Consider the following 10,336-nt stretch of genomic DNA (forward strand, 5'->3'; position numbering starts at 1 on the left):
TTGCTCTAGGGGATCTTGAAGTGCTTGCTGATACAACTTTGAATACTTCTCTTGGCTCCATGTGAGAGTGAACGGGGTTCTTGCAATGTGCTAGGCTAGACTAAGGGTCAGGGGTTTGGTGATCGAGGTTCCGACAAGGTTCTGGTTTGCGTGTGTACTCCAAAGTCAGAGTACATGACAAAGTAGTGTGTGTGTGTGTGTGTGCTGGTCATGGGGATTAATCACGTTGGTTAGTGACATCTAGATGTCTCGCATTAAAAATAGGAGGGTCAAGGTCTTCGTGTATCTCCCTGCTGACGGGGAAGTCCTTGACTCCATTAAATCAGGTGATCTACCGTCATAGGTGGTCTTCTTCCTCGAGAGTGTTGAAGTGTGTTTTCGTAGGCTTCTCATCGAGATCTTTTACTTGAGTAGTGGCCCAAGCATGTCCTTCATTTGTATTCAGCCATTTGTCTTTGTCATTGGAGACGCACGATTTCGGCATGTCTTGAGATGCTCGGACTTCTATCCCCTTCATAAATACCTATGAAAGAGTCTAGGTTGGGTCTCGTCCATAAGACTAAGCCGCGAGACACGGTGTGTAAAATGGGTCCCATCATCTAGGAATGTTTTTGTGGGGTCCTAGATGAGCCTACTACCTAAAGGTATGGACCAGTCACCCAATCCCGAAGGCCCGAGGCTTGGCAAGCAGGGTGAACTCCCTTTGACAGGGGTTTTAACATGGTCCAATCGGGATTTACATCCTTGATTGGACCAGAAAGGGCTCTTTGATTTCTCTTGTTGTCCAAAGGATTCATCGTGCTTGAATGGCGATGCTTCTTGACATAGTTGATGTAGCCAGTAGAGAAGTGGGGGCTTGACACCTATTGCTTCTTCTTCATTTTCGTGGTCACTCAGTCGTAGCGCTTCTTCATCGTACTTGCGTAGGGTTGTCTTCTGCTGCTTGGAGGGTGCTTCGAGGAGTCTCTCTCCTTCAGGGTAAAACCTTACTCTTGAGAGGCATGGCGATTAGGGTTTTAAGGAACTTAGGATATGAGTGAACATCCATCACCTTATCCTTGAGCACACTTTCTTATATCCTAATAGTCTTACCAAATCCTCCCAATCGAATCATCCAATGTCATATAAGGTACCATGCCATATAAGTCAACTCCAACATCACATATGCTACTCAACTCCAAGGTTCGAAAGAAGGACTAAACCAAAACCTCATAAGTATGCTATAACTACAATCCAAGTGCTTAGTAAAATTATCCAATCTCTAAGGTACTATGTTTCTATGCTAAGGAAACATGTATTACATCAATCCAAGATCTTGTTCCCTTGCTACAAATCCAATCAAGTGGTTCATCAATCCCATCAATCATCACTGGACCCATTACTCCTACAAGTCCAGTATCGATGGGGTTCTACATAAATCACATGGACTCCTTTCTAATCCACATATAATTGCGAGGACTATATCATAGTACATGCACCAACTTTCCGTACCATGACCAACTAAACTCCAAGGTCAAGCTTATATAGTTCGTAAATCAATTCGACAACTCCAATACTTCTACGATCACACATAGAGGAACAAGGCATCATGACCGAGGTAATCGGAGCAAATATGATTTTACTCTGAACTATGTGGTCTCAATCACCATCGACACTCTGTTAGGACCACCTATTTAAATCCAAATCACATGACCAACGCAAACGCTTACTTGTTTCTCCAAGTCATTATTAATCCATGACTGCTACTTGACAAGTCAATTTATACCACCAAGAGTTTTAGCTCGTAATCATAATTGTCGCACTAAATCCAACTTACTCCAGGAATATGTGGGTTAGGCTACTTTACCAATGTGGTCCACCAAGTCACCTATCATCATGAAAGTCCGTGTAATCCACCAAAGGGGTCAGCTACGTCCTCAAAGAACGTTTTTTGGTCACATTAATCATTGTCTACAGATCCCATATCCTTAGAATGATACTTCCTATGGCATCGAGGTTTTGGTGCTAGCTTAAGAATGAAGGATATTTGTCCAATGTGATCACTTGTTCCATAGTGAACCCAGAGCTAAGCAGGATTTAGTGAAGCTCAACAGGTGCTTTGGCAAATCCGTGTATTAAACACGAGACCAGGGGTTTGAGATTGGGAAGCTCGTGAGGTTTTAGGCTGGTCTAGGGAGGGGTTTCCAATCTCGAGGGAAAAGCATAACTCTATGTGGTTGCGTTTGGTTGAGCACGTTGCAGTCATAGTTTTCAGTGTTTGTAGTCTGTCGAGGTGGATCCTTGGTACCTCTTGTCCTGTTGTTCTTTGTTTGTCGAGGAAGGTGGGAGAGAGAGAAAAGTAGCATAAAGGGAGTGCCTAAGGGGATGGTATAGTGCAAATGCAATCAAACAAGTGCCGAAATGTAAAACACAAACACCAAGATGATGCATGTCATATAGTCGTGTACTTGTTGCCTGCGGAAAAGTGTGATTTTTATCAAGGCACAAATAGCAAAACAGGAAACACACAATAAGGTTCCAATCGAACCATCAGACGGACTCGGCTTTGCATAGGGGATACACGACTCGTCATACCCTAGGGGTTCTCGGACTCAATACTCGTGCTTACTTCATGTGTCATTGGGGGAGTCTGCTCGGTCTCCTAGGTCTTCTTGAGGTGTCACATGCCTCTTGTTATTATTCTCCATAGAGACGACTCGGTTTGAGCTGGAAAGAGTCCTTGAAAAATTCTCGTCGGGTGAGCTATCGACGAAGGTAGTTCTTCATGGTTGTCGTTGGACAGGGTCTTCTGTTGTCTTTGTTATCCCGTCGATATCTCCTTGTCTTCCAAGGTGTCGAGTGTTCCAAGTGTATGATCCTCTATACAATGACATTGGTAGGGTATGGTATAGTTTTGTCATGTCGATTACGTTCTAACAATAGTGACACCAAGGGAGAGGGATGGAGAGAACTGTTTTTCCTGCTCACTACGGTGAGGTGGACCAAATGGCGAGGTTCTCATCGACAAATGGTTGTCGACACAACAACGGTAATGGAAGGGTCGCTCTATTAGCGATGCATATCATGATCTTGCATATCTTATGTCCTGATCATCATAGGCCAAGGTTGCACCACTCTGAGGTTGTGTCGACGGTGTCTCTATCTTCTGAATATCGATGTCCTCATTTCTGGAGAGAGTAGCTTCCTCTTGTGTCGTTTGGCCGTAGCGTCGCCAATCTTGTCTTCCAAACATGTGAGTGATTGTTTGGCAAGGTCATTTCCTTTCAAGTTACCCACCAAGATTTCAAGGAAACCGGTGGCTAGGGGCATAAGGATGCTAGCGACCGTTTGCAAGTTTTGAAAATAGATGAGGAGAGTTGAAGGAACAAGGCTGGAAGTGGTAAGGTAAAAACATTCGCTTGTTTTGAAGATTTAGGAGAGGTGAGAAATATTTTGATTTTGCAAATGATTTGAAGGGTTTGGAAAACAGTTTTGTCCTAACTAACGTCCGTGCTAACTATGGGCTTCCTGCAGTCAGGATGGGTCTGATACAAGCTCTGTGGGGACCCGACTTGTAAGTCGAGATCGCCAAATGCACGTGTGCAGTGAGCCCAGAGATCAATGCTCAGTGCACACACAGAAACTAAATAACTAGAGGCCATACATACCATCTAGCTCGGATATGGCCATTATGGCCAATTCTTCATATACATTACAACGAAAATCTTCCAATATAGCGAGAACCCATGCCATCTGCCTTAACCCTACACGCATTCTGACTGGGAAGGTCCTACATCGTAGGAATGTCACCAAGGTATTCTTAACCATCTCATGTTGTCTCTTACCTGGTCAATGAAATAACCAGTGGCAAGCCAATGAGTACTTTGAATGTACTCGCAGGAAACTCATGTTTTGAACGAGGCAATAACAATACATTATATAGCCCAAAGCAGGTAATTTGCGGAAAGCTAATTTGAGTGCAATGTCATGATCTGCTTGTAAGAGCATGCATGAACAGGTAGACGATATCCATATGAACAAGTTACAAATGTCACTATTAACAAAGGGTCGAACATCCCATGTTCACCCATCATGCCAAGTCATCTAACTTAGCTCATCATTCATACTACCACCATACACACACACACTTGGTTCATACGAAAACTCCTGGAAGTCATTTAAGCAGCCCACCCAACTGACCTTGATCGTGGACACGTCTATTCGAATAGTTTTACACTCTGAAGAGGTTGCACACTTTACCCACAAGATTCGGTAAGTAACGTGTTAACACAACTCGCGACATTTCTCATACACGAGGTTAGTACCCAAACATCTCCTTTCCCATGATGATACTAGCAAAGAGTCCACTTGTTGGTGACAATCGCTCGTGATATACATCACACGTATCAGCCATGAGGGCACGCAACAGTGTGCCCGGTGTGTGTACAAATAGCACATGGTCGCCCTTCCTTGGCACGACCCCGTCTCAAGAGTGACGACGTTACTCCAGCCACTAGTAATGGGGATCTCTACTAGCACCGACCATAGTAATCAGCAAAGCCCCGTCCCATAAGGGGTATTGTAGTCGTACATGTAAGGTTGGGATGGTGGACAAATCTTAAATCTAAACCGTTTTTAGAAAACCACTCACACAACTAGCCTTAGTATACCACTCCCTCATAAAGTGGTTGCCTAACTCAACACATCACCCTCGGGCACTAGCAGCACCTGACGGGGTTTTTGGAACACATTTGAAATCATCTCCTTTTACCGTCTCCGTGCATGTACCCAATCCCATGCATAACACTACCAGCAACCTAACTACTTCCGACCCTCACAATTCTCATAGGAAGGTAGGGTCATGCCCAAGTGCAAATATAAATGAGGAGTTTCTGGAGGCAACCCACTAAGGTCATCACCAATTCAACATGATTCAATGCATTGGAACAAAGTGCTAATTGACATGCACAAAAGTAGTTTCTCAGACATGGTCAAAGGGCTGCTTGCCTGGTTCATCAAAGTCTTCGAGGTCTTCATGAGCTTCTAGTCCACTCCGAGCATCTCCTCTACTTCGTAAACTATCGTCGGAAACAACCACGATAAGCCACACCACAAGCAGGAACACAAAGTGCTCAATAAATAGGAGCCTTATTTTTCTTGGACATTGCTGGTCATAAGAAAAATCCCTAAAGCTTGTTCGAAGAGATTTGGCTCACCCGATAAATTTGAATGGTGGAAAAGGGAGGAATAGGGGATCCTATCAGAAGTCTACAAAAACATTTTTATAAAAAGGAGTAGATGTGCCCACCAAATAGGGCATGATTATTTATGAACATTTAGGAGGTGGTTTCATTGGATTTGGAGTTGGTATGAATTCTCTAGGGATTTTCAAATCTGGAATTAATGGAAAAAGGGGTCATTTATTTAGTTCAACACAAATAAGGCATGATAAAAATGTTCACCTAGGCTAGAAAGTTAGACCATGAATTTACGGTCACCTAGAAATTGGAATCAGTCCACTTAGAGTTGAATTGAGTTCTTTCGGAATTTTGCAAAGAGGTGGTCTGAAATATTCAAATTTGAATTTGGATACTATTTCTAGAGAGAAGTTTCTTGAAAAAATGTGCAATGCACTTATCTAGATAGTACATTATTTTAGGAGTCTATAGAAATTTGAATTAACATTTTTGGAGCAGAAATGAATTCGTTATGAATTATCTAGACTCTCTATAAAGAGAAAATTGGGAAAAAGGATCTTCTACCCATGGTTAAAATGTGCCTGGGTGCTTGATAGCCACTGGGCCGCCTAGTGGCTCAGCCAAGCGGGGGACAGGGGTGACAACGGAGGCGTATCTCGGGAAATACGCCTTCTCCGGGCGGAGGCGACATCCAACCCAAGCGTCTCCACTTAAAAAGAGGGACCCGACAGTTGTGCGGCTTACACATGAGGCCTGCCTGGCGGACCCTTCTCCCACCTCCTGCCCAAACAGGGGGGAGGCAGGGGAGCCAGGCCAAGCGCGCCCTAACGTCCGCCCCCAACGGCACCGGCCATCTCTGGCAAGGTCGTGGCCACCGAGGTGCTCCGGAAGGCGAGCCGCACCCGCCTAGGGCTCTAGCTCTGTCGGGGAGGCACCGGGGGAGAGCGGCCATGATCGTGGCAGAGGTCATTGGAAGTTTGCCGCGGTAGGGGCACTCCCGCCATTGGGAAGAGGGAAAGAATCGTGGGGGAAAAGGCCACTGTAGTTCCGGGAGGCCCTGGCGAACTTCAAAGGAGAGAAGGGGCTCGCGTGTGCTAATTTGAGAGGGGGGCATCGGTCATGGCATCGGCCATTGCCGCTGTTGTAGAGGAGTAACCAGCGAGTGAGGAGCTCCATGAGGCGTCTAAGAGGGAGGGGAGTAACTTAATTTCCGTGGGGCTCGCGGGGGAGAGATAAGCGAGGGGAGGAACGACGAGGGGAGCTTGGGTCCATCTCAGGTGCGTTCTGGCACGGTGTGCACATGCGTTAGAGCCACTTTGGAGGCTTGGTGGCATCAGAGAGAGGCGTGGGAGGCCGAAGGAAGATGTTGTGACGTGCTTGGCCACATCCTGCCACGAGTAATAGGACAACATTTCCTGGTAGAGAACCGCTTTTGCAGGTCAGTTGCATGGTCACCATGCCAACTGGTGTCCAATGGAACTTTTAGGTCCGCCCACCATGTCTAACGTGTGAGGCATGCATGCAGATGAGTGTTGGTGGAGTGTGGTCTCATATGGGGCAGTATAAGTGGGGTTATACCTCTGATTCAGTTTACATCAGCAAACTTGGGGCTAGAAAATGGTGTTTTTACCCAGAGGCTTTTCAAATGAAACCTTGTCTAGTAGTGATAGGCATGGAGGAACTACAAGACTGCCAAGTTTTAGCCGAGGGAGACGAGTGTAGCTAGCACTTGTAGTTCAAGGCTTCATTTCTGCCAAAAATCAAGTTTCAGAAGGGCTGCTCATATTTTCCACATGAGTATGTCATATCTTTGCATGGAATGATGCATTAGCACACTAGAGGTGTTTTAAAAAAACTTGGGGCATTTGCATGAGAAGAATTAATGGAGGAGGGGAAAAGGGGTGCTAACATGGGGAAAGGGAGAGGGAAAGAGAGGGAGTTACCCTCCAATAATTGATCAGGTGCCTTGGCAAAGTTACTGGAGGTGGTAGAGGGCAAGAAAAAGATGTGGTAAAATTTAGATATCAAGGAGAATAGTTGAAGGGGCCAAAACAACAAATTTGGAAAGTGTGGAGAAGGTGTTTGATGGGTGTTAGGGCTAGCAAATGGAGTCCACTTTCATTTAAACTTAACATGATTACATGATACGTGAAAATGATATTAGACACCAAATTTGGGATTAGTTGCAGAAAGTTTCCAATGTATACTTGAAAACCCGAAGAAATGGGCAGAAGTGGCTTCCTGAAGAGAAATCCATGCAAATCAATTCCCTCTTATGCACCACTTGGTGTGGTGGCATTATTTTAGTACAAGAGCATGCCTAAAAAATTTCGGATCAATTGGAGAAACTTTATAATGTAAAGTTTCCAAATTCCAGAAACCAACAGAAGTGGTTTTGACGGCCTCGGGACAAGTTAATGTGATTCCCTTGATGTACCACCTCGTGTGGATGCATTATTAGAGTATGAGAACATGTCCACAAAATTTTAGCATAATTGGAGACACTTGGTAATGAAAAGTTGCTCAAATATGGTTTTGGACAAATAGGGTTTTGGAATATTTAGGTCAATCAAATCATCTTGGATTGAGATGAAACTTTCCAACATAATCACATATATCATGTGTGAATTTCTATAATTTTTTAGAAATTTATTGAGTACATTCCTTGTACAAATATTGCAAAAGATCGTAATAGGCAAAAAAGGTTTTGAAGGTTTTTTTTCAATATTTTGAACATGACCATGTGGTGAAACTCTTATATATGGAATATATATGTCCAATGAGTTTTCCCTGAATTTTCTCAAATATTTGAAAAGCAAGAATAGTAATTTTCCTTCATAAAAGAGCATTTTTGGCCTTAGAAAAATGTATTTAAATAAAATTGTAAAATAACTATTAAAATAATGCATTTGTAGTTTTGGGAAGTCTTTTTGATAATGAGATTTAAATAAAATATTTAGGGCAAAACAACTTCCCTAATTTGAGGACTTGTAGTACAAATCCCAATACAAGGGTTTTTGGAAGCCTAAACTAAATAAATGTTTTTTTGGCAAAATAATATTTAGAAAAATATGTTTAGGTCCTATACACATGGTATGGTCATTGGTCAAAGACTTTGGGCTAGGAGGTGATCCTAAAGAGTAGTAGGAAACTTTGTGATTTAAAACACAAGCAACCAAGCAAGCAAACAACAATCACATCAAATATCACAAGCACTCACAATTTTTTTATTTGGTCCTAATTTTTGAGTTATGTTAATTTAGTCAGGAGAGTCAAACACAAGGTGTGACAAATGTTTTGTCCAAAACGGAGTTCGGATGCGATCTCTAGACCCATTTTACTAGAGGAAAATATCTGATTACTGGATTACGAGAATTGGTGACGTGATTGATCCAACCCTTACCATACTTGATACATTCGGCCAAGCCACAACTTTGTGGACTCATTGGGCTATGAGGAGTCCCTAAGAAGATTCTAGAAGTACCCAAGAGACATTAGCACAGATGCACATATAAGGAGAGGTAAACCCTAATTTCGGGGAAGCCACCGAAAGCCACAAATTTGCCTCTTCCTTGTCAGCCGCCAAGGGGGGGGAGAGGCTATTCTATTGTTGCACCAAGACCAAGGAAGAAGGGGGACCAAGGGTCCACCGCCCACCATCAACATCGTGGCCGCTACCGCCGCCGCTCGTCGCTGATGTCATGGCCTCCGTCGCCTCCATATCTTCAGGGATGCACCTGTCCATCAACAACTCTCTCTTTCTCACCATGATAATGGGTGAGTAATCCTGCTCAGAGTTGAGGGTATGTACTAGTAGCTATGTGTTCAATCTCTCTCTCTCTCGTGTTCTTGAGATGGCATGATCTGATGTATCACGAGCCTTGTTAATCTAGTTGGACAATAGGATGTTATTCTCTTGCTACCTTGTTGTGATGAATTGAATGTTTCCCTTTAAGATATCGTTATGTTGGATTAAATATTTGGGATTGAGAACTCTTGATTTATGTCTTGCATGCGGATACCCGTAGTCACATTGGGATATTCAAGTTATTCACTTGATATATGTTTCGGCATCAACTTGTGGATTCCGCTAACCTTGGGGGTCTATGCATAGGGTTAGATTGCACGTTTTCATACTATGTTCTCCGACAGAAATCTTAGGGGTGCTCCTAGAAGTTCTTTGTGTTGGATTGAATATGATAGATCTGAACTTGTTTGATGCATGTCGCATAATTTACCCATGTATACTTGAGGTGACATTGGAGTATCTAGGTGACATTAGGGTTGATTGATATGTATCATGGGTGTTATTGCAGTACGAACTCTAGGGTTGTGTGTGACACCTATAGGAATAGCTCAAAAGATTGATGAGAAAGAATAACTTTGAGGTGGTTCTACTTCCTACACCAATTTCATCTTATTGCTCTCCGTTAGATTGGAACTTTGGAGTGATACTTTGTTGCACATTGAGGGATAATCATCATAGATAGGAGGCATGATTTCATTATAATAAATTTGCTCATAAAAACTTGGGGGACTAAAAATAGCATCAAACGTAGCATCCCCAAGCTTGCGGCTTTGCATTTCATAAGCATCATGGATATTCATAGAATTCTTACCAACAATGTTGCTATCATGCTCATAATTCGAGGATTTCACAATAAGAATTTTCATATATTTTTCGTCTAACAACTGAGCACAGTTTTCTGAACCATCATTTCCACGGAATACATTGTAAAGTCGAAGCAAATGAGGAAAGAAAAAAAATCCATTTTTTGTAGTTTTATTTTATAGAACCAAACTAGTGAAAAAGAAGAAACTGAAAGATTTAATTGCAATATATAAAGATATACCTTGAATCACTCACTTTCCGGACAACGGCGCGTGAAAAGAACTTGATGTCTACCACACAACTTTATTCTTGTAGACTATGTTGGGCCTCCAAGCGCAAAGTTTTGTAGGACAGTAGCAATTTTCCCTCAAATGGATGACCTAAGGTTTATCAATCTGTGGTAGATGTAGGATGAAGATGGTCTCTCTCAAACAACCCTTCAATCCAATACAAAAAGTCTCTCGTGTCCCCAACAAACCGAATACAATGACAAATTGTATAGGTGCACTAGTTCGGCGAAGAGATGGTCATACAATTGTAGTATGGA

The sequence above is a fragment of the Hordeum vulgare genome, chromosome 2H (genome assembly GCF_904849725.1).
Source record: "Hordeum vulgare subsp. vulgare chromosome 2H, MorexV3_pseudomolecules_assembly, whole genome shotgun sequence".
Taxonomy (NCBI): domain Eukaryota; kingdom Viridiplantae; phylum Streptophyta; class Magnoliopsida; order Poales; family Poaceae; genus Hordeum; species Hordeum vulgare.